The sequence below is a fragment of the Haliotis rufescens genome, unplaced genomic scaffold (genome assembly GCF_023055435.1).
Source record: "Haliotis rufescens isolate VD_foot unplaced genomic scaffold, xgHalRufe1.0.p SCAF_4, whole genome shotgun sequence".
NCBI classification, from domain to species: Eukaryota; Metazoa; Mollusca; class Gastropoda; order Lepetellida; family Haliotidae; genus Haliotis; species Haliotis rufescens.
The window spans coordinates 25,969,059-25,996,044 of record NW_025964112.1 but is presented as its reverse complement, the minus strand read 5'-3'; the positions used below and the strand labels follow the sequence as shown (position 1 = coordinate 25,996,044).

Here is a 26,986-nt window from a genome sequence, read left to right as displayed (position 1 = left end):
ACCACCAAAACCACAACACTAGGATATTGACATGAAAAATGTCCAAATTGGTGCCACATTTACACAGACAGGTCCTCTGACCCAGGCTCAAAACACACAGGATTCGGCATCCACATTTCCCACCCCTCAAAAGAAACTAAATCCTATAGGCTCCCAAACAACCAATCAATCTTCACAGCCATACTAATAGGGATGGCTACAGCCTTACACAAATTGTTTGATAGGCCTTACACAACCCCCAAATTAAAAAACCAAAAAAAAAAACAACCTCACTTTAAATGACTGGTTAAGCTATTGAAAGCAAAAACACACACACAAAAAAAATCACCCTAAATTAATACATGTACACCAAATACTTAAAAGCTCCAACCAACTCAGAAAACTAGGCAAGCAAATAGAATTCTTATGGATCCCTGCCTACATTGGAGTGTTCGGAAACGATCACGCTGACAAAGCAGCCAATGCAGCCACAAACCTACCAGGAGTAAGCCTTAACTTACCAATGTCCAAAAACAAAATAGAGCATCACTGTGGGGAATTTTTTTCCAAAAGTGGCAAAATAACTACCAAAACTCAAACTGCAAACTGCAACATTTGCTCCAAAAGCCACTCAAAAAGTAAAGAATCATCATAAATCCACACATATTGACAGGGCAATAATCAAACTACAAGCAGGTCACCTAAAACTTTAACTCATATCTACATAAAAACAGACACACAAAACAGGTAAATGCCCACACTGCAGCCCACTAGAAACACCAGAACATGTACTACTACACTGCACACACTACAAACAACACAGAACAACACTCCAAACCAAACTAGACTGCAACACTCAACTAACAGTAGCAACACTTCTAAATCCGCTAAACGATACACAAACCTTCAAAGCATTAGGCATACTCCTTATTAAAACTGAACTACTCGGACGCATATAATCACCTACAAAAATTAAACTACCTCTTATCAAAACTAATAAAACACAAATCCAAAAACCACACATCCACACCCTCCCTTAGATCCCCAAGTTTCCAAATTCCAAACTTCTCAAAATTTAAAATAAGCAACCCTAACGCACCCCCAGGTTGCCTCGCCTTTCGGACACAGCCTCCTTGGCACTAAATGGCCTGGCGGGCCAGTATGCGAAATACGCATGGCGGAAAGCGCACGTTAAATCTCCAGTAGTAAGTAAGTTAGGCTCTAACACCACAACTGTTGGGAGTGATCTCCACATGGATAAACTTCTGTGTCAAAGACGATCCAAATTGGTTAGAATCTATGTTTACCTGTGACAACTTCCAACTGTTGACATTTTAGTGAACTTGACAAGTGATGATGAGTTTTAATATTCATATTATTATAGTTTATCAATTGTAAAAAAATCTTTAATAAAAGTGTCCTACACTTTCGTGAAAACTATATTGTCTGCAAGTTTAAATGTCACGTCACACCAGCATTGTTTCAGTTATACTGCGACAAAATAATTGCCAGCTTGTTGGACTATATGTAACATGGCTGCTTAAATATTTCTTATACAGATGCTTGACTGCCTCAGTAGCTCATGATCAATGAGATTTTTTATTGTGTAAACAAATCAGTCAAGTTTGCAACAATAGATGAATAAGCTGATAAATTTGGGTCGCAGTTACCGATGATCAACTTAATACATAGGGACAGGGAGCCGATATATAACAAAAGTTATGGTCCTGGTGAGACGATTGACAGTTAGAACGCAGGAGTAAATGTCAGTAACTAGCAGGAGTAAATACTTATTTCAACATTCCCCAGTAATATTATCAAATACATCATCACCCATAACCGTCTGAGAGATAGCTCTCAGCTATATATGGTAGGGTCGATCGCTTTTGACATTTTTAAAAATAAACTCACTTTAAGGCACTTGGCAAAGTCAAATTGTAAATTGTAAATAATCAAGCCTGCTGCCATGTAACTTAAATATATTAAATTAAGCATTATACATGTGTTGATAAAGCACACTGATGCAATTAAGCAAATAATTATTTGCTGTTGGCAAGTATCCAGCTTGTATATACTTTTGTAGACATGAACATTCTAATTAATTGTGGATACACTGGGCAACAAAAACTCATGACAGATGAACTGGTGATTTGGTATGCAACAAGAAAGAATCTTATTTCCAGGCCATCCTGATAATCGTTTACTTCAATTAGGTGTATGGTTGGGGGCAAGATCAAAGGCATCGCCCAGCATTTATTAGACAACAGACAGGGTTGTCCGTGTCGCTTTGAACCGGCCACCACCCTACCCTGTCAGCATGAGGTATCTGATTGGTACACAAATAACTGTGTCCAGTCACCACAGGGTTTGGTGCTGAAGACAGGTGGTATGCTTGCAGGAGAACTGGGATCAAGGTTGTCTGCGCCAACGTGGTTGTGGTTGTCAGCATAGTCGAAACTTCTCTAATGTTCTAGTGTCGCTGACAGTCTCCGTGGTCTAGTGGTAGAGCGTCCGTCCAGAGAGCGGAAGGTCCGGGGTTCGATGCCCGGAAGCGTCATGCAAAAGACGATAAAAGATGGTACTTGTTAACCTGTCTGGCGCTCTGCATTAAGAGGAGCTTGGCAATTTAGACTGGTCGGCTTGGAGTTAGTATACTGGATCTGAGTGGCGTATTCATATTAAACTGCGGCATGGTATCTCAGTGGGCTTAGCATTATAAATCGGCAACAGTCTAGACTAGTACAAGCATCCACCCCCCCACCCCACCCCACGCCATCCCATCCACACACCCACACGTTCACGTCACTGTACAATTGCAATAATCTTGGACGCGGCGTTAAACCCAATTTCACCTCACCTCTAGTGCTGCTAGACTGGTGAGGGCACTGTGTAGAACTTTCTAGTAGCTAGTTGGGCTGTATACAAGAGGACAATAGTGTCTTTATGTATATCTCTCACGCATTTCATCACATCAGAACCAGCTTTCATGTGAGGATCGTTCATTATCCCTGATTCCCTGCCTAGCCCATCTTGGAAGCTTGACCACTGTTGCCACTGGGTGATTATTATCACTGACTTTTTTGCTGTAATATTGTATTTGATACTGACCACTGCCATCATATTGCACTACCGCTCTATTGTGTTCTGCCACTCTATTGTGTTCTGCCATTGTAATTGGTGTGCAGTAATTTGTATTGATTTGTAAACTTAGTTAATTTTGTAATACATTTGTTGATTGTATGCCACTTGTCTACAAACAAATCGACAGATTACCTATGGATTCCCTTATATCTCCATTCAGAAAACCTGCGTATTTGATTTAAACATATTTTTATTCAATGAATCTGGATCGGTTAACAAGCCAAGAAGGCATGTTAATACCTCTCCAGTACAAGTTATATTGATGAAGGCATTATATAAAACAATACATGATGATAAACTAAATATGTTAACAAAAGCAAGTGGTCATGGTCAACAGTTTGGTGTAATGAGTAGAAGATTAACATATGCCGGATTTATCGTTCACGTTAGCTTAAAGGGGCACTGATCTAACGCAATTCCCCGGGACTGGTTGTTGCCTTTGTTATTGTTTTTCCCCAGTGAGTACCCGGATGTATAGCAGAAATCTAGACTAGTTGGCGACCTCTGCTGCGCCATTCGTAAGCGCATTAGTCACTTTTATGGGTAGCAATAAGGGCGTATGGTCACATTGATCAACAAAATGAAATACAGTTTTCGAGATAATAAGGTAATGTAGGTATCTTTGTGGGTAGCATCGGTAATGGTGACGAAGTTTCGTAAGTCACTTGCTTGGTAATTTTGCGATTTTCGTTTACACTATTTTGACTTGCAACACAAAGTAAATATTTCACCTGAGCATTGCTTTTTTATAGTGTGTATATTTTTTTACTGTCAAATGTGTAACAAATTTATTAAACATCTAAATATTCAGTTATTTTACAAAGAGACTGAAAAACATTTCCATCTGTATTATAATGATAACGAATTCCAAACATTTTGATGTTTAATGTCATCACCAAGAGACTGAAAATATTAATTGAAAAGTACATTTCTATGTTGTTTGGCTTCTAATCCTACATAATAATCTGTTGTGATGTTTGTAGGCCCTTTTGATCGTCTTAATCAATCTGGACAGAGTTTTAAGTCAAAATGACTGAAATAGTTACACATTTTATAAATTGCCTGAGAGAATCACATTTTACAAATTGACGGTAATATATACACGCTTACAAAGGAAAAGACCTGTGAAAACAACGTCTATCTCGCATTGAAGAATTTCCCAACCAAGACGTAGAGAAATAAGAACGAATCGGTTCAAATGAAGGAAAACAAAATGCATATATCATAATTACAACCTACCAAATTTATGTGTATAAATTTTAGGCAGCTTCCTTGTTCGAGGAATGTATCCGTGAATATCCACACAAAGGAACAATATCCCACTCGTCTGCAGCTGTACAATGAAACTTATTCCATGTCACGTGTCTCTGTAACAATCAAATATTTTAAAAGATGTTTATCGTTTCGGGATATTATAACCCGTGTTCGTTTCTCAACTGATCACTTGGATTATTTCAGGTGTTTTACATAGGTGTCAAGTCTCAAAGGCCCACGTGACAACGTCCACGGTTCCTAAAAAATCCATTAAGGGGTAGATAACAAAGATCAATCAATCAACGTATTATCAGTTAACTCTTTGAACAAAGTATGTTGTTTTTACATCGGCACTTCACGCCATGATATAAGTGTATTCCCTTTGTTTTAGTAAACCTACACATGTAAACTCTCACTTGTGACATATCCACTGTGCAAGATAACAGTGAGTAATCAATCAACGTATTTTCTGTTAATCCTTTGATGACTAGGAACGATCCGTTGATTTACAAAAAAAAGTAAATCAACTGATCATTCATCCATGCTGGGCTGCCACGTGCATATTACATAACACACATTTCACCTCACTTCAAACCTGGATTTAGATTGAATAATTACCCCAGACACAATAAATGCCAAATGGGAACCTTTGTCAGGTAATCTAAGTGGTGCTACCACTAATTGTACCTGTAATAAATTCATTAACTGAGCATCTAGTAAATGACGACAAATACACAAGTGTAGGGTTATACGAGAAAACGTGGAGTAGTAATCGTATTATCGACGCAAGCCGGAATCCGAAAATGCTTTCACTGCATGGATACTTTTTTTAGTATTTCCAAATGACGACATCCGATGAGCTCCGCCGTTCTTTTTGTCTGTTTGTTTAGGCTGAAGAAATTAATTAGCATGCGCCCTTTGTCGAAATCTTTATAGATCACAGTTAACCAATCAGTGTTTATGCAAAAATGCGTAAAACAAATATTGCCTCCAGCCTCTAAGTTTATTTGGCTGTCCTTGCAGACGGTAGCACAGTCTCCGGTCACGCTCAGTTGCGTTGCGTATCATCCAGGTACTCACGGGGAAAAAAACAAAAACAAAGGCAACAACCAGTCCGGGGAATTGCGTTAGATCAGTGCCCCTTTAAACCTTTTGGAATGAAGTATGTATGAATGTACTGATTTTAAGATATCTAGATTAGTAGATTTTGTAAAATTAGCATAACCATTCAATATATAGAAGAATGAATCATTTCTTACATCATTTTAAAGGGACATGAAATTTGACACAATCTAAGGAGAATATGCAATATTATTTCTCCATTGCGTCAGTCATGATGCAGATAATTCAGACGGTCAAAATCAATTAATTGCTCTTTACTGTCGGAACATTAAAATTTAAAATTGACATAACCCTTGACAACCAATATCAGCTTTGTCTAATGTTGGAAAACCTAATGTCCAAAAATGGAACAGCCTCAGGCAAGCTCTCAGTTGCAGCCAATCAGAATTAACTTTCAAAATATGCCTAACGGGGTGGTTGTATTTCTTGTCAGTCACTGTCAAGGACAGGTTATGCCACATCATGTAAAGAGTTATAATATTAAAAAGCAGTACCCTCATCAGACTATATCAATCTGTTATCTCCAAATATAATAACAAATATCGGATATTATCAAATTAAGATTACCGTGTGTATTTGCTCGTTAACTAAGCTGGAAATAGAAATCACCTGTACACACGTTTCCTCCCAATCTACCGGTGAATCAGTTAAGAAGTACCCAATGATACAACTTCAAAGAATTTTTATGCAATGGTCAGAAGAAATTGAATCTGAAATTATTATTTTATCAAGGAGTAATATATTCCAATATGGTGTTATTTTCATTGCGGCTTTCACTTTATATATTTAAAATTATATAACCATAAGCAAAGCACTTTAGTACAGCTGATTGCTATTGCAGGATATTGTTACGTATGGATCAATCTGACCAGTCATCATAGGGATTTCCTGCGCTACATGTATTTTGACTGCGAAAATATTATGTTGACATATAATAGTCAAATCGCCACAAATATGACTTTAAACGAGTCAAAGTAAGGCATTTATGATATATGTATCCATTCTCTGGCAACTAAAGTATATATCAGGGTATCAATAGCGGTAATCTGACCATGACTGCTGTAAATAACTGTGAGTTGTGCGATCTACCAATCACCACACATGATTTCGCTGAAATTAATGCAAACAATATTGAATGAAATTTTGAATAAAATTAATAAATTATATTACAAACATAAATCCAGATATACAACGAACATGTTTTTATAACCAGATAGTATAATGATGGGATTATATTGTGTACTTCAGTTCGGATTTTTTGACTGGTATTTCCAGTGCTACATATCTCGAGTCACAGATCTCGACATCACATGTGATGCGTTCATGAGTGTTGACACAACATAACAGTATGTTCGTTTGTGCATCGAACCAATCTAATATCTCTTGAATATGAGTAATTCTTTATATATTAACCAACATGTATATTATGCTTGTTTTTTTTGGCGGTGAGTATATATACCACCAATGAATTGGAGAAACCCTCAGACCCCTCAACACCAGTCTCAAAGAACATCAGACCTCTGTCTACATTTAGCATTGAGCAAATACTAGTACACTTGTGACACGGGCTGAGGGTCCCGACCAGACTTATTACCATAGCACTTTGTACAACAGGGCATATGTCTGCAATGAAGCCGAGGTGTAATCACAATGCGTTCCCACCCTGAATGTGTATGGTATAATCACAATCCCAACCACGTGGGTTCAAGGACAAGTTTCACAAGGAACACAAAGGTACACAGGTGGCACAGGTACAATATACATGAAGTACCAAGCAAACACAAAGAATACAGAATGCAGGACACGAAAAACGTGACCACAAAATGATTTCAAAATGGCTAATTGGAACAACAATATGCCTGATACTTACCATGACAAAAAGCCACCATCAAGCGTTAAATATTAATGCAATGGTAAATATCATATGTAAGATATGAAGACACAAACTATAGGGAGGATAAAATTCACACACAAAAAATAGTGTTCAATAACAAGCAAAGTATTGCAATGGATAAAGACGGTAATGTGCTGTTCAGTGACATCATCACTTCCGTTGTCACGTGGAAGCTGTATGATGGTATTAGCCACAAAACTAGTTGGAACAACTTCATCAGCAATACGTCACACAGCTCTTCTTTCTGTCAAAACAAGAAGTAAATGTATTAAAGAGTAATGCAGGATAATTGAATTTTCACCACATCATATACAGTATGCTAACATTTAGAACACACTGAACACAGGGTATCTGTACAGCATCAAAGATGTATGAAAGATAAAAACTATTTATAACATCAAGCTAGGTGTTATCATAGTTATGGGGGCAGTTCTGCATGTGAATATTTCAGTTAGGCCAGACTCTTTGGGGAGTGATGTGTTACAGATCTTGGGTTGAAAATTCATGCCTGGAGGTCAGAATTTAAAAAAAAAAAAAAATCATTGTACAATTTCAAATATTTCTTTTTAGGTAGGTTTTAATTATAGTCAAATTTATTTATATTGACACGATAGTAAATAGTATTTTAGAACATTTCACATATTTCTGGTCCACCTTTAACAAAAAGATATTTGAGTTTAAATTAAATTGTATATTTACATATTTATCATATCTTGAACATATCTGGATGCATTTCTTCCTTCTTCTTTTGAACCTTGTGTGGAAAAGTTTACAGCTCCTTAAACCATTTCGCCCAAAGATCTCTCGCATCACTATGGTCACCACCCAAAGAAATGGGTCATGTACTACAATCCCATGCACTATGACATAAGCAGTAGTATAGGTAATGGGGGTTCTGGACCACTTCCACTGGAGCCAGATTTATTACCTATACTGCTACTACAGGTGGCATTTTTTATGCCAAAATGATTATGCGATTCAACGATAGTCATGACATTAAGTTAAATTAGTATAAAAATGATGATGCCATTCAACGAAAGTCGTTTTAAAAGAAATATCAATATTAATTAATAATGAATAAAATTTACTATAGCCCTCGAGGATATTGGAAAGGTGTAGGAGCAATAAAAAAATTAGCCACCGCGGCTAAGGTATCTAAAGATGTGGCCAAGGATTGGTTAAAGAAACAAGCAATGTGGCAAATATATTTACCAGCACCACGTTATATACCGAGGAAGAAGTTTGATATTTTTACAACGAATGAAGTTCTTCAGGCTGACCTCTTGTTTCTTCCCCACGATAAGGTAAAACGCAAAACGTATAAATACGCTTTAACGGTAGTGGATGTGGCTAGTCGATACAAAGAGGCTGAGCCATTAACATCGAAAGAATCAACAGAGGTAGCTAATGCACTGAGTCGCATATATAAACGCGGACCGCTAAAATGGCCTAAGCTATTTCAAGTAGATCCCGGTCGCGAGTTTATGGGATCGGTAACTAAACTGTTAACAAAGCACGATGTCAAAATCAGGCGTGGTGAAAGAGAGGCCCACCGCAGTCAAGCTATCGTCGAAAGATTTAACAGGACATTAGCGGAACGTTTGTTTGGCCATCAGTATGGGATCGAAATGAAATCCGAGCGATTGAGATCAACCGAATGGGTGACACGATTATCAGCCGTTGTATCAGCGCTGAATAATGAAGTAACGAGATTAATAGGGAAGAAACCATCCCATGCTATTAAAATGAAATCAGTGACTTCCGAATCTTCAGCACCGAGGAGAGGCAAAGAACGAAAACTTCCGGATAGAGTAAGCGTAAGATATTTATACCAGGCCGGTGAACTCGAAGGAGGCCTACGTCGCGCAACCGATCCCATATGGTCCCTTAAGACGTATAACATTAGTCGATTGGTTACGAAAGAAGGAGAGCCTATTCTTTATTATCTTCAAGATGGACCGGGTAGGGCATTTGTACGAGAAGAGTTGTTCATAGTTCCCGACGGTACGGTATTACCACCATAACCATAAGCATAGGTATTTACACCATCATTATCAATCCATCTCTTTGTATCTAAGGGGGATAATGATGTCTTGTTCATTCTTAATCCATATATCCTATGATTGTAACTTCTTAAAGAGTTCATCTCGTGTTTGAACGTTCTACCGTTGAATAATGATTCTTTATACTGTTCGTGTTTGATATGCTTTTTTACAACATACTTCTTAACGCCCTTAGCTTTTCTTATCTCTCCATTATCGGACTTCTTTATAGAATACATCTTAGGTCTTAATCCCACATACTCCGCTATAGGGATCCCAGCACATTCATCCTTCATCTTACCTAACACCTTTTTATTTACAACGCTGTGCAGTGGATTATCTTTTGGGTAATCGCTCGTGTCGTACATATCTATTTTTTCTGCCATATCTTTATACACATCCTCGGTTTGTATTCCCATCAACAAAGAATCTGTGTCGGTATATAACACCTCGCATCTATCGCCCGTATTGCTTCTTAAGTTCGTTGTAATAAAAGTCATACATTAAGTGTTTTGACAAGTCGAGAATACTCATACCGACGTACACCGGTCTGTTGAATTTTATATTACTTTTCTGCATATGCAACGCGGCTAAGTCGTTATCGAATATCTTGCTTCTGTTAAAAGCCGGACTGGCTATAAGTTTCCTGAGTCTTTCTTCCTCATTAGATCTGACTAATTTAACATCAACACGCTTCCTTAGATTCTCCATAGTTTTACCAAATACCGAGTTATTCATGAGCTTATACAGATTCTTTTCGAAATCGCTGGTAGCTATCTTTCTTAAATCTGTGTTCAACCTTATATAGGGCTCCATCCAAGGGCTTTGATCGAACTTTAGAACTCTGTGTATTTTCTTAAGTTTCATACCTAACGATTGATACAACTGGAGATTTCTGTAGTGAACTATATATTTTGTCTTATCCATCAAATTTGGTACGAGTTTTTCTACGTTAGCTAACCTACTATTACCCATCAAGGAGCGTTGATATTCCGACATCCAATCTTTATTAACCATTAATCTTTCGGGAGCTAGCGGATAACTGTTATGATCTTTATGTAACGAACTTGGATATTCCAAGTCAACTTCTAGTATGTACCCTTTATTCACATCATTATTATGGATATCATTCACTTCGATATCATCGACCCATTCAAAACCACCCGTGGGTAAAGGTTGACTCATAGCCCATCCGTACAAATTGTTAGCGTCGAGATATAATATGTGCGTGTCGGGTTTACTGGGATCGTATCCTTCCACTAATTTATTATTAGCCTTAGAATACCTTTTAGCTGCCATCGATATACCACCTCTTAATCCTTTCTCAATAAACAAGTGCATATCGTAATCTGTGAGTAGTTTTAGTTCTACGCCGGTCTTCTTCAACAATGCATCCCACAATAGTCCGGGACTGGAATAGTACCATGCCGGGTCCAAGCCATATTGTTTGAAACATGTCTTTCTAAATATCTCGAATATATCGGCGAGTAGCAGTACATCGGTTTTTAAGTACAGATCGTGATAATCGCCTAAATTCTTACAACCTAATTTATCCCAGACCGTCAGAGCGTGTTCATAATCGGTATCTGTTATTCTAGATTCTGTTAAGTTACTATAGAATGATTCGAGGGGTGGTAATTCAGTTTCTTTGAATCTAGACCAATCATCCATATATTCGTAAGGACATACGCCTTTTCTCAGCAACAAATGACGAGTTATCTTATCGGTATATTTATTTGTTATCGCAAAGTCATCGGGATTCTTCGCATTAGCTAAATTGTCCAGGGAAGATAACAGAAACTGTACGGAGTCTATGAATCTAAGCCCATTACTTTGCTTTGTTCTAGATTTCCCATCCTTGTCCCCATAATGTATAGGTTTAGTCAACGAGAACGATATGTATTTTTCCATATTATTAGGAATGCACGTTAAAACGCCGTCGGTCTTTGAGATAGCTTGCATAATGAGATGTGAATCGTATCCCCTAAGGTTATGAAACACAACGGGGATGGGTATTGTTTGAGAGTTCATTTTTAGTTTCAAGTTACACTCGTTATGAGCGGCTCCCCGATAATTACCCGTGACGTGACAATGATCTCTTACGGAATCGCCATCCAGGGGTTTATTACAAACGTGACAACTCGTTGACTTCTTATGAGCACTCCAATCATCCCTCGTCATACGCATGGGTTTCTTACACGATAATTTTTCCCTGATTATTCTCTCTTCATTTTGTAGATATTCTAGGAACTTTCCCGCTGCATCGGGTCCTCTGTAAATCACGGGAGGGTTTGTTTTCCCATCATACCTTACAACTATATATCCAAACCCACAAGGAATATGTTCTTGAGTTTTGTACGTAAAACTACTATCAGTATTGCTATTGTTGGTATTTTCTATGGGTTTGATAAGCGCTTCGAAGTCAGCGTAAATTACGTACGGTACTGGCATTTGATTACAATAATGTTCAAATTTTAATATATTTTTTCCCTCTTTAGGCATATCGATCCTGATAGAATTCTGTCCAACACCTCTACAGTCTTCTTTATGCGCTTCTAATAGATCTTGTCTGCTGTACCCATGCAGGCATCTTTCGCAGAAATATTTCTTTTCTTTATGTTTTGTTTGATCGTATAGTAGCCTGTTTAAACTCTTTATCCACGTATAATGATATTTACCATCTTTTTCGATCAGAAATGAATTGATTTGGGGATATTTTCCGGAGCGGAGCTTATCCTGTGTACAACAATTCCTTTAGAATGTCCGAAAACATTTATAGCTAAATTATTTTGCTTTTCCACCTTATCAATTTGTGATATTGGTGTAGGTTCATCTATACCATCGAAGTTGAATCCATCGTTTTGGGGATAGCTAGAAGGTCTATCCGGATGCTTGTCTACGGGGAACAATGCAGATCTTATCATCATTCTTAAACAGTCATCGGATTTATTTTTTACATTAATTATGGCTTTTTTCTTCTTATAATACGGGGGTAAATCTATATAAGATCCACCTTTGAAAGGCATATAATTTGCTATATCTAAATATAAACTATCGATTTTATCCACACCCCAACCCGAACCTCTATTAGTCCAGCGTTCTAAAGTTTCCTGTATCCTCTGAATTGATGTATCTAATGATGAGTTTATAGTATCGGATTCGGTTATAACTTCTTGATTGCTACGGAAATATGGTTCGGTATATTCGGTGCTATCGTCTGTGTTACTTTTACTCAATGTCATTTTAATCGTCAGCTGGTATTTTATACTATGTAAATCATCTAATTCCTCGTTAATTTTACTCGATATGATGGGCTTAATATCGTTAACATCCATGTTGGAATTAATATCAATCTTCCAACCTCTTAGATATTTACCAACGCCGGCGGATGTGGGTACAAATATTAATTCTTGATGTTGATTATCATTATCATTATTATGTTGATTATCATCATTATCAATAGGTTGATTATTATCTAGTAAAGCGATCAATTCAGCTCTTCTCATTCGAGAATAACCTCTCAGCCCACTGTTTCTCGCTCGAACTTTGAGTTCTCTAACAGTCTGGGGTCTGTTGTATTCCAAACCGAGTAAATCCATCAATTCAGCTTTTCTCATACGAGAATATCCATGCAGTCCACTTTGCTTTGGCATAGCTTTTAATTCTCTGACAAAAACCATTGTGGTTGAATGGTATATGCAAAATGAGACAAATGTCTAATTGGTTGTTTTCATATATCTAAATACATATTCTCCCCAACCTATTCCTCTCATTGATGTAATCTCTCTTCCTAGCATAAATAATCTGGTTCCTGACCCTATCAGCACCGTGTTTCTTACATAAACAATAACGACCTTTGACCCCTATCCCTCATTCAGAACACGTATAGTTTATGTGTCCGCGCCTGATGTAATAATTGTGTATGCCGCAGTAAAAAAAATCAACACAGCGTCGGTTACAAAGGGTAGTCTTTCCCATGAGTGTAAACTTGCAGTTATTCATGGTATATACATCTATCATATCATTTGTCTAAATTCAAATCACAGCTACACTGTGAGATATTGATTATGCTATTTATAGATCATAGCCACAGCTGTCACTCTGACTTATGCATGGTATAGCTGAAAATCAATAGAGAAGTCAATCCAATTATAATAAATGCGACCTCTCGGTTCTTTTGAGCCTCTGACGGTGTATAAAACTGACTCATTGTTGGTCTCGGTATTGGGTCTAGTTTTTTCCCATAAACGAGGAAGTATTCGTGCATGGCAGATTCGACATCATTAAACGTTTGAATTGAATGTCCTTCCTTAATCAGTTGTTCATGAATAAAGTCTAATCTCTTCATTCTCTGCTGTGTATATTGTAACTGGGCTGCTTGGTATTGTTCTAAAGCTTCGTTATGTCGTTTACGCTCCTCTTCAACTTCTTTAGCGTTTGATTCCCTCATACTGGAAAATAAATAATTACTCCCCGAAAAAGCTAGAGCATTAACAACAGCTCCACCGACCATCATCGCAATTGTTGCCATGTTTATATGAATATAATATATTCAAATGTTTAATTACTTCATTATGTCTTCCGGGATAAGTCCTTGTTTGATGAGCATATGCTTCGTTGCCATAGCTAATCCAATATCCAGAACCATCATTGGTATGTCATATCCATTAAAATCTAGCTTGGGAGGTGTGGCTTTAGTAATCATTTTAGCCATACGGGCATAACCAATGGCCAAGCCGGTGACCACCGCTGAATGATACGTCGCGTTTACCAACATTTTACCGTCTGTAGCTGGAGTAGTCATGCTTCTTATAGCATTATATGAGGACTAACCTCTAATTGAACTTGTTGTTGCGGCGGGGGTGACGTTTTTTCTTCTCCGGTCTTATAAAAGAACCATACAGCCGCTATACCACAACTCCTACTAGTGCCCATGTTTTAATCGGATTAATATTTGAATTATTTATTAATTTCGCTTTGCGCGCCAGCCCACCCTTTCTTCCTGCGGCTATTTTTTGGGGGTTCTTAGTAACTCTAGCTTTCAGTATTTTCTCATTCACAGGTGGTTTATCATTCACTTGTTGTGTGTTCACTTGTTGTTCCACAATCTGTGGTTCCTCGTTCACAATCTGTGGTGTCACCTGTGTCTCCATTTATATTATTAAGTGGGCACGTATGTTTAAATTGACAATACCTAGCCGTTATTAAAGCTGTGGTGAACGGAGCTAAGAACATTCCGAATCTATGATAAAACTCACAGCTCACTGCGCTTATAGCATGTTCGATGAATGGGTCTTTCTCGAGAGATTCGCATAAATACAGGCGATGTTCTGCCGGGATGGGGAGAAACGTACTAGCTACGGCTGTGTATAGTTGTAATATAGAAGACCCTATCGTTTTAGTCATGGTAGCTCCCAATCTAGACTCGTAACGCGCATACAGTTTTTTAATTTCTTCGTCGGTCATGTTATCAATTTTTTCGATGGTATAATTTTCTCCCAAATATTGGGAACATTTTCCACCGGCTACCAAAGCGGCGAGTCTTTCTCTATGTTTATCTAAAGATTTATCTGTAACATTTTGATCTGCATCAGATTCTTTGAGCATTTGTTCGATGAGTTCGTCGCATTCCATAATGTAATACCTCAGGAGATATTTAAGTCTAACATAATATAATATGACATATCCAATACATCCCGTAATAATGAACTGTTGTGAAAGAATGAGGATTTCGAACCACATTTTTATGTAATATTAACCGCTAATGTTCAATTTGCTACATTTTTGCTATAATTTTGCTACATTTGCTATAATTTTGCTACATTTTGCTATAATTTTGTTACATTTTTGCTACAATTTTGCTATAATTTTGCTATAATTTGCTAAGCAATTGCATAAGCAGCTGGTTGATCGGTTTTTAAAACGAGTTTACAGTGCTTCGTTGCCGCTAACACTTTTCTGACTTTATCTCGTTCCCCCTTGGTATAAATGACGTCATTTTCGCGTAAACATTCCTCGAATGAATCTCGATCTTTGCAATGAAACAGCGCTACCCATTTGGTCTGCTCTCTGAGATCTTTCAGGACAGAGTTATATTTTTGAGTAAGTACCCAAACGCTATGTTGAGTATGCCGTCCGGAGAATGCTAAATACGAAAGCATATCTTTCTTTTTTGTGAGTTCTTTACTCGCGCTGCAGTCGTCTATTACGAAAAGGGTCGATTCTCCTTTGTATTTTTCGTGACATACTCGGAGGCAGTCTTGTAAACGATCGCCCGGATCGACTCTGTGTACCCCGTCATTCATTACCCAATCTCTCGATAGGTATGTTTTATTAACGCTTATAGTCGGGCACAGAATAATAATATGATCGAAAACGTCCCGATATTGACTTTCTAAAATATCTAGAATAAAAGCTGTTTTTCCGCAGCCCGTTTGCCCGCATATGATAGCGCAGTGCGGATCTTTAGGTAAAAGATTATCAATAGATTGCTTGCACGAATCTCCCATTCTGTATATTAAGTTGCGCATCCATAATCACGTACAAATATATATTTAATTTACCAGCTGATTCCTGGAGCTTCGTTATCTGTATGGTAGCACCCTCGCTAGCATTTTCTATTCTCCTCCCACTGCCGTGTAATTGGTCATCATCCGTTGTTCGCATGTCGAGCCATAGCGCGTACTTCGTGGTGAGGTATTCACCCATCGATACACTCCCGAGAGACAGATCTTTCACGACGGCGTTAACTTCCGGGGAACGTTTTATAGAAGGAAGTTTTTTAATCTCATCCCACTGGTGATACGCTAGCATTCCTTGGCTATATAGTTGATTAGGAACGCCCTCAATAGTCAATTCTAGGCAAGGGCATGTGGGAATCTAGTAATTCAAAGTCTAGGGGAACATAGAATCTGTTACCTAATGCGTCGGCAACGGCCTTATCTTTTACGATGGTACCATCACCATTATCAGCGTCCACGCGCAGTCTCAATGTGTTCTTATTACAAATACCTTGGTACTGTAAGTTTTCCCGCTCTTTATCCGTTCTCCAGAGATCCATGTAGCAATAGTATACATCGCTAACGTCGAAACACAAAACCTCATTACCACTAATTTTAATGGCGATTTTCTTAACGATAGCACGACCTATGTTCTGAACGGGCTCCCTGTTAACGTCTGTAGAAGTCAAACTAATCGTAAATGCTAGTCGGACAGTTCCCGGAACTAACACATCGTGTGCGCCGAGATTAGGAAAGCGAACCAGAAGCGTTTGATTCTGATCTATGGTACTAGGGTTATTAGTTATAGTTACAGACTGACGAACTGCTTTGACCCCTAATGGATCTCGAAGTCTACGTTGTGGGTTTAACTTGCGTCCGTATTGTGAAGACAATGTTTATATTGAAATTATGTACCCTATGTTTAATATAAAAATGACTGATTTTGATATTAATGACTTTGATCTAAGTACCTTTGATGATCCGAATCGAACTGAAGAGGGTACTGATGAAACCAACTTTGGTGGCACGAATCTTAACGATGAACTTTTACAATCGTCCGTCAATGATTATTACGATGCCTTAAAAGAAGAAACCCCAATAGGCCGTGACTATTCAAAGTTTACGATAGATAGTAAAGGAATATTGCGACTGCGTGGCGCTCCGGATATTGATCTTATGCATTCTCGTACTCGTAAGCCCCTAGCCTTGTCTACGATAGCCGCTAAACACGGCATCAGCACTGTTCGTGATAAATTAGGTTTTGTGGACTACTCACGACTTTCCGCGAAGACGACTAAGGTTCTTAGGACTGTGCGGGAAGAACTTGTTAATACAGATGATTTGGAAGCAGCCTCGATGGTGGCCTCGGACGGACTCGGAGAAATCTTAGATACCTATTACGATAATTCCACATTACAGGTACCATATTCGGAGTTTAGTATTAGGGAATTACGAGGTCTTGACAAGGCAATGCGAACAATGCGGGGAGAACTCATCAATAATATAGCCAAGATATCCGAACTCGACAAGCATATAGCTAAAGAGAAAACAAAACTCGAACAGGCGGGCGATGAGTTCAGTAGACGCCGCGTAGCGGAAAGGTTGCGTAACTTAGAAGACGAAAGATCGGCCCGCCTCGAAGCAGCTTCCAGTAATAGAAAGGCACTTCGTTCGCAAATCAGTCGTATTCGAGAAACTATCGATCAAGTCCTCAACGATGACACTACACTGACCGATAAAATTAAAACATTGTTCAGAGAACAGGGAATAACCATTGCCAGTATTTTAACCACGTTGGGATTTATTATATCGACTTTGACTCTCTCGTTAACAGGTGGCAGTACAGGTGGTGGTACACCGCCCAGCGATAAAAATGGTATAAAAGAGTGGATAAAAAAGCATTTAAAAGCATTAGGTTCAGCACTGGGAAAGCTCGCTGAGAAAGCCGCGGCCGCACTTCCCGGTATAATAGGGAGTGTTGTTTCCTGGCTATTGAATTTATTAGCTAAGACCACCACTTGGCTTAGTCAAAACTTGTGGGGGCTGATCGTAGCAATTGCAGGGCTGTTGTACGTATTCGCTAAGAACTATTTAACCACCAAATCATGAGTAAGCCAACCGAGACTCCACCCACTACAAGCGCTGCTTTTTCATCGATATGTTGTTGATTTTTAGCCTCAATATGCGGTGGTACTTGTGCGTGTGCATTAGTAGATGGTTGTGAAACATGTGGTGTTTGCGGCTTGACTATTCCCTTTTCACCCGTGATCGTTTGCGTTATTAATTCGACGTTCATATCTGAATTTATACATGGTTTTTGTTGATCGGTAGCAATAACAATTTTATTATTATAGCCTATCACTTGACCGATCTTAAGTTCCATATTACTCGGAGACATGTATAGTCCCAGCGCATAAACGTAGTCCACTTTGGATTGGGCGTACTGTAATGCATCTTGAAAACGCTTTATAGACGATGGTATGTCAACTGGTGAATTAATGGCGTCCTCCACGTTTGAGACAAACTGTTTTTGCGCATCGAACGCCGTCCCAGTACCGATAATGGATGTTCGTGTTTGCGATTGTGCTCCGAGTATTGCCCACACATAAGTTCTTATCGATTCATTAACTCTTTCAAATCCTGGGTTAGTAAAATTATTTTCCGTTTTATCATTAAGAAATTCATTCCAAGCATCTGTTGTATCGTTTGGATGCACAAACTTTGTTATAAGATAAGGAATGCCACTCTCAAAGTTCATACGATCTGCTCTAAACTGTTTACTCGAGAGAGCAGGGCCTGAAGGGATCACACCCGCTTTAATTAAATAATCGCTTTTATCTTTAATAGTTCTTTGTCCATTGTACGGAATACCTAGACCATGGCTAGGTCCTTTAATGCGCCAATCTTTACTCGTAGAAACATTAAATTCATTACAAATACGTTCGAAGGCCCTCTTATTATAATGATTATTTGCATGATTCCATGCTGGATCCATCGGTAATGGAGCACTAATTTCTTTAAGTATACGTCTAATCTGATAGTACATGTGAAATATTAAAACAGACTTATATAGTTTAAATCCTGGGGCATTAACAGATACGCCACATCCCGTTGTGGCACACCATACGGCAAAGTTTACCTGATTCTGCCAAAATTGCATCGGACGGTTAAACCAATCGTCAATCATTTTATCGTTAGTTGCCGTGAAACTGTATTTTTCAAAGATATCGTGGAATTTAACGAAAAATTCAGCACCAGAGGCAGTTACTATAATCGATTGATTAGTAATGTGAGTTGATTTCATGTTTAAGTTATGATATAGTATCATTGTATATTTAATATGTATGTTACACTCCCGGGAATAACAAATGGTCAGTCTATTCAACTGCTTCATACTATCGATAACTCGGATGGACAACTCGAAGTAGCCCTATGCGATGTAACGTATTACCCGCGGTGGACCAATATAAGTGCTGCGAGAGGTAATAATGAGTTTCATATAACAGATAAACAAAATATTATTGAAAAAAAAATTAATATACCTGATGGGTATTACAGTATATGTTCACTCAATGATAAATTTTTTAAGCCTAATGGAATTAGTATCACACAAAATGAGTCGAATGGGATAGTGAAAATCAGCACTGGAGAAAAAGGTATGTGGATTCATGAGAACTTAGCAATTACACTTGGATTTACGCAGGTAGAAAGATCAAGAGACTCTATATTATCAATATACAGGACAACATCTGATGGAGATACATTACCCGATTTAGTTCCCTATAAAGAGTTGTTCATCCATCTTGATCAAATAAGCACGACGGATAATTTTCAACTAGAAAGTCCTTCAACTCTGCTCAGAAGTGTTCCAGTGAAAAATGAAAAATACAATAGCGGTAGAACGGAATCTTTCTCATCATTACAATATAAAAAATTAAAGCGGGGTATTATTTCAGACCTCAAAATTTCTGTATTAGATGTAAAACACCAACCTGTACATATAGGATACTTAAGTGTAACACTCCATATTAAAAATAATGGTTGATGCATCAGGCATCGGTACCGATGGTAAGTTATACGCTTTACACTTACACGATAATGTATACAATCGGAAAGAAGTTACATTCACGGGTAATCTAGGAGATTTAAGCGATGTCGATGTTAGTAGACTCCTTAAAAACACTTCGTACAATATTACTCACAACGACGATAATAAATGGACTATGATCGAAGCAAACATCGAGTGGCTATTGAATATCGTCATTACCCCACCTTATGTGATGATGGGTAAGGCACATAATTTAACTAAGATAATAAATAGTGGCATCGTACTCGCGGCTTATATCCCGTCAAAACGAAAAAGTGTGTTAGTTACCCCCCTGCCAGAAAACCCAGGTCATATGTTATATAGTCGTCCGGCCTTAAAAAATGTTACTTTAAATTTGGTTACTGAATTCGAAGATATTAAAGTTAACCTGAGTGCAATACCTAATCTTTCTACGCTTATTATTGAAGTCTTGTTCGGAGATGCACCGGAAGATGCCTTCGATATATTACCAGGTCTATCGATTAAATGGCTCAAGAAACACGAGCATCAACGTTGCAGTATTATTCATATCGGAGCATCGCCCGTTGCAACCCTCGAGGGGGTCCAAATTATTAAAAGTGACAGTATTTCTCTTTCTAAGATATTCTTGCCGTATAATATACATTTGATAAGATTGATGTATAGTCTCAAAACATTTAAGCAAGACCAATTAAAGACTATTATATGATCGTAATATACACTATGAGTTTATATCCGACCCTCGGTGAAGCATTTGAAATGATGGAAACTGTTGATGGATTTCGATTACATCAAATAAGCGACATAAAACATCGAATAGAGAAGGATAGGGAGTTGAGACTTGGATTGTATAAAAAGTATCGCAGAGCCGTGAATGCTCTGGACGGAGTTGACACCGCTCTTGTAGTATCTGGCATGGGACTCGGTGTAGCGGGTATCGGTTTACTATCAACTATAATCGCCGCGCCTATCGTGCTCGGCATGGAAATAACAGCTGGAGTCTCGGGACTGGCAGGAATAGCGATAAAATTCATTTCTCGTAGGTTACAAAAGAAAGCATTAAAACACGATAGTATTCGGATACTCGCCGAAGCAAAGTTGAACAGCATTGAGGATCATATTTCGACAGCAATGGCCGATTGTAAGATATCCGAGGATGAGTTTCGTTTAGTGCTGTCGGAACTCACCAAATACAATGAAATGAAGCAGGAGATTCGATCAAAATCTCGTAAGACCAGTGGTATTAGCGAAGACGAGAAAAAAAGGTTCATAGAACAGGGGAGGCAACAAGCGCGTCAATTATTCCGTGCCAAAACCAAAGAACTGGTTGGAGATTAAAAATAGATTGTTTACTATCGTGTGATTACATTTAGACAAATGCTAACATAAATATATAATAATGGAGAAAGCTATTCAATGGAAAGAATTACCACAAGGTTTTTATTATATCAGTGACGTCAAACCAACCAAATACGGTTATCAATTGTTTCTTATCAGTTTACAAAAAGAGTGTAGTTATATAGTCTGGTCTCCTAGTAAAATGAACGAAGAACTTAATAAAAATGTTGAATATCGCTTTATCGATAAAAATAATAAAGAATATTTTTATTACCATTTAGACTCATCTAAAGCAATGATTGGCCCCAGGTATTGGTGAGCTAGAGCCAATTTAACTTAATCTTATGACTATCGTTGAATCGTATAATCATTTTGGCATAAAAAATGCCACCTGTAGTAGCAGTATAGGTAATAAATCTGGCTCCAGTGGAAGTGGTCCAGAACCCCCATTACCTATACTACTTAAGCGGTTTGATCGCCTGACACCCTATGCCACATCTTTCTCTTTCTTGGAGTTGACAGGCTAGTGTAACTGTGATGCGGGGATGGATGGGCGGGCATATAATGTGTGATAAGTATATAAATATATAATTTACTGTAAAATTTTCAAATCTTTAAACTTTTCCTATCTCACACTATGCATTTTATCCCATGGTTTGACGGTGGGTAGCAGATATACCCTAACATGTACAACCATGAGGTATACATGAGGAAGCTGGTGCTAAACATGCTTCAATCATAAGATTGTCACACAACAGTGTCTAAAAGACCTGGACTCGTGAGTGGGTAATTAGTGAGATGACCCCTTTATGTTACCAGGACACAAAGTCATGAAATCAGGCATAACATGCATAATGTGTCTTCACGTAGGACATCTTTTGAGAACAACAGTTTAGCTTTGAAGTAGGAACCTATTCAACTGCGATTTATAACCAATTCGGAAGGGGTCTCCATTCAATTAGTTCTCCAGGACAAACCACCACATACACTCTAAGACATAAGGCTGATCAGCTTGGCATCTCTTTTGATGTTTCTTGGAAGCTATCAATCTCACCGCTGGATTGAAGCATGCTTAGATGAGAAGAGGTAACGATCAACAACATCCATAATAGAATCTTCAAACCTCACGTACACAAGACAGAGGTGAGTAGGTAAGGGATTGGGACACCGCTGAAACGGTTGCGCCTTGCGTTGACCAAAGTCTCTACAGACGAGTGACGACACTCTCCAATTAGAACTCGTCTGGGAACCCGAAGCGTACTAGTAATAAATGAAGAAGTGGCGTTCCATCATGTATTCAGTACGTACAGGAGTCTGTGGCAATGTGTACTTGTATCTTCTATCTGTGTTGATGAACTGTCGTCCTGTTGTGCCAGGACCAATGGAATAATGGGTGAAGGCCTTGAACATAGGTGGTGGAGATGTCACAAAGGTAATGGGAGTCAAAGACTGTGTCCAACTTCCAGTGGCAACCTTCTAGAAAATTGGATAAGGAGCAGTTGCTGTGTAGGGTCATCGTGGAGGCGACAGCTCTGGACTCATGTGGATTGGATGTCACAGGAAGAGGCAATCCATCAAAGGTATCAGCATGAAGAAATGCGGAACAGATCCAGGAGGAGACCCTGGTACGGGAGACTTCTGTGGTGGCTGTCGTGGATAGTGGGATAGAGTCTCTTCCCAGAGCATCATAGCTTCGCAGTGAGACAAATGTGGAGAACTCTCACCAGACATAAAGAGATGTCTTCATGGTCGTCTGGGTTCAAGATCGAAGCCAAAGAGGGGATGCCAAACAGCAGATGGAGAGTGAAAAATTAGTGAAAGTAGTATGTAACTGTTGAAGGTAATATGCTATTTGTGGAGGTGACGCAGTGGTTGGAGATGAAATACCTTGAGCTGAACCATAGCCATACCTTCCACTTGTGATAGTCTGAACAGCCCTCTGTGAGTGGTGATGGGGGGAATCAGGTTGCGAAGAGTTCAGCCAATGTGTAATCGCTATTACCACTGCTTTGAAATTGAACTTTGAGTTGATGACATGGAGATGAATTCACCTGCAGATTGATGCCCAATAACACATTAATCTAATAAGTGCGCTCACCAATAATAAGTGGTAAAATTTTGACGTGATGTCGTCAAAAGTATCATTAAGTCGAAGCTGTATATTGTAAATCGAGGCTGAATATATAATTCTCCGGTTGATTGATTGTACAAAGCTGGGTGATTGGGACCACATGGAAGTGCATCAGTACCAGCAACCATGCCTTGAAGGAATGTTGATGTTGATCTGTGCTTGTGTTCCCGACTGTCTGTTATCTGGAGAAGTGATGGGAAACATAAATAACTTTTTAGTCAATGGTGAGTGTCCCTGAGAGTCCTAGGGAGAAACGAATTCCTATGAGGGAGTCTGCATGTTCATCCTCCATTATACATCCCCATTGGATTCTTTTGGGCACACTGATTGTCTTAACCTCTAATGGTGATTTCTCCTCAGTTAGCACCGTAAGACGATCCACGTAGAGAATAGGTCTTCAGTATCTAAAGCTTGCCATAAGAGGTGACTGCTTGTAAGAGGAGACCACGGGACCCGAGTTGACAAGCTCAATGACATGGTTGGTGCAGGTCATCATCACAAGGCGTATATTGATGCTCATGATGTTAATCACTGTCCAGTCCAAACTTGATTAAATACATTTTGCCATCATATTAATGTAGAAATACCGCTGAGTATCAGAGACAGTATCGTTCTCCATAGATAACAACATGATGGTAGATGGCTTGGTCTGATTGACCGTTGAAATAGTCAATCATCTGCTGTTTAAGCAATTCATAAGGCTTCTTAGTAGTTGATGACAGAATGCAGTGAAGGCCTGGTCAAAGTTTGTGGATAGAAGGAACATAACTCAGTGGGCATCGTGATGGCGGATGAAGTGGAACTGGGGATGATGAAGCCCAGGAGATGGTCTTCAGTAGAACGACTTCGCTGTAACTTAAGCGTGTCTGCAATCCAAGGCAACATATCTGCCGGAGCGACGTTGTCAAAGCTACCAGTTGAAGAGAGGGGGGAGGCTTGACTTTCAGTAGTGATGTCTGGCTATGCTGATGTAGTGTCAAGTTGAACTGATCCGAAGTACCTGGGTAGAAGTAAAAGAAGTCGTGTTCCGAGGGGGTTACATCGATTGGCCAGTGATTTGTTGAAAGGTTGTAGTCATGGCCCATAGCAGCGCTTCAAAATCTGTAGACAAGAGGTTAGTTTGATCCCAACGATCCCAAAAAGTAGGTAATGGGAGAGTAGTCGGCATGTCCCTTGTAGTAGTCTCATCCACAGGTGGGGTTGTTGCACAGGGGCAGGTGATTGCGTAAGGGACATTGATCTGATAGTAGATCTGGACGGCTGTCGACTGGGGCGGAACCTCGAGAATATGACGAGGGTCAATATCAATCTGCGTAACTATATCGCTCCTGACATCGCTCCCTGAATAGCAATAGTAGTCAGAAGAAGATCTGTTATTTGGATATGGTGGGTATCTCAATCCACGTAACGGTTAGGCGGTGCATATGGGTAGAAGCTCATGTGACGATATCGATCAGTAGGTGAGGGTATCGATTCCAAATGTGATGCCTACATGTGTAATAGCCCTTGGAAGACAGTTGATAGGTGCACTGCTGAGGGCTGGAGTCAGACGATCGAGACTGACTCTGATATCGATGGTGATCTGTAAAATTGGAATGATCACTTCTGGATGAAGAATCGATCAAAAGATTGATATCGAGCTGAGAGTCGATTCAACTGTTGTCATCGGTGCTATGTCGAGTGAGTGAACTACACCATCCCCTGGGGGAGCAGGGAATGATAGTCGACCAGCAGCTGAGGGATGGGGAGCACGGAGATGGTTGATAGCCGTAATTGTCACTGTAGCCGGGGTAGCAATGTCTATGGCCAGTACTGTGCGTTTATCAGATGTAAGTTATAGAGACGTCGGGGATAAACTAGGAGCACTGGTAATTGACGGTGACTAGGTTTTGGCGGGAAAATCTCTGTGGAGAAAGCTATCTGAAACCATGTCATCTTCTGCAAAGAGTGATGTCATGGTAGACGTAGGAGGCTGTTAGACAATCGCTTTGACTGACGAAGTTAAATGTGGCAACACTTGTGCAGGCTGGGCGTCTAATTTTTCTGATCAGAAGCAATAAAAGTAAACAAAAATTGTTTTCTCTACTTGATAACACGTCTCTACATGGAGGCAATGAGAAAGAGAATGATGTGGCATAGGGTGTCAGGTGATCAAACTGCTTACGTCACGGAGCACGGGACCCATTTGTTTGGGAAGTGACTGTGGTGATGTGAGGGACATTCGAGCGAAATGGTTTTAGAAGCTGTAAACTTTGTTGGAGGACGTTTCCACACAAGAATCGATAGAAGAAGGAAGAAATACATAGTGTGAGATAAGTTTAAAAATTTCATTCTTTTAACCCGGCCTTATGATTCCCCCTGCAAAGTTGCATTGCATTTTGTATGAATGGCTGGTCTGAACAAACCAATGATCTATATAATAAAACCGATTTCAAACACTAACCATATCATTCAAGTCTACCGTTTGAAATGGTACAGGTTGTGTTGTCATATACAACATCCTGTTACTAACTGTTAAAATATGGCAGTTATATTGAATCCCGGATTACAAACTTTACAAACACGGTCAACTTGGCAGTCTCTGGGATGTACCCCATTTTCCTGTTACACTAAACATTTACTCCCGTAATCAGGTGGTAATGCATATGTTATCTTGGTGTGACATTTGGTGATAGATTGTATTTGTTTCTTGACATTGCTAAATAGCCTTGATATGTACCTATAGGTGATGGGAATAGTCATGATATAGCCCCAGACAAGCTTTGGAGACATTGCTGATCCGGTCAGATAGGGTCATAACAGGGTGGGACAGGATGAATAGGCTAGCTAACAAAGCATGCAGGTTACCAGGCATGACTAATACCTCTAAGAATATAACGTTTCCCCTTCTGGAAATAAGCATACATATACACAGAGCTATGTGTTATTCTTACCAAAGTGTCGTTGGTGATTGCGAAGATGCAGAGTCGGGGTTGGGTGACGTAACAGGTTAAATGGGTCTTCTCTTGTTTCCACTTCAGGTTCATCGTTTTCATACCGCAAAACTGGCTCGTGTCGTTTCATAAGCGCATGGTCTGAAGATTTCTTGATGGTTCAAGGAAACGTCTTCAGAATCAGATGTATTGGATGCCATGTTGTCTTACCATAAACTGGTACTTGATATCTTTCGCGTTGGGACTAGACAGTGGACCAGTTTAACTTAGCACGTATTACGTCATAATCTATGGGGGGTAACTTTGGCCTGTTTATCACAGATAATAAGGGCCTCATATTGGCAAAACATTTATTTATATACACTGATATTAGCCAATTCTGAAATTGCTCTTTTTTTATATAAGAAAAAAGTGATTTGTGTGTGTACACTTCTTCTTTAACTGTTCCTTTACATAAATGATATAAAAGTGTATGTATGTAAGAATTGGCACTGTTGCTTACTCGTTGACATGGCAGATATGTTTTTGGACAACCAAATATTTTTATGACAGAGATGGGGTCACTCACTGATGATTGCCAACCCCA

At 39.0% G+C, this 26,986-nt stretch overlaps 1 protein-coding gene across 2 annotated transcripts in view; it reads right to left on the bottom strand.

The window, feature by feature from the left end:
* Window positions 1–26,986, bottom strand: part of LOC124115101 — a 72,774-nt gene that overhangs the window by 9,165 nt on the left and 36,623 nt on the right. The gene's annotated exons all lie outside the window — the stretch shown is intronic.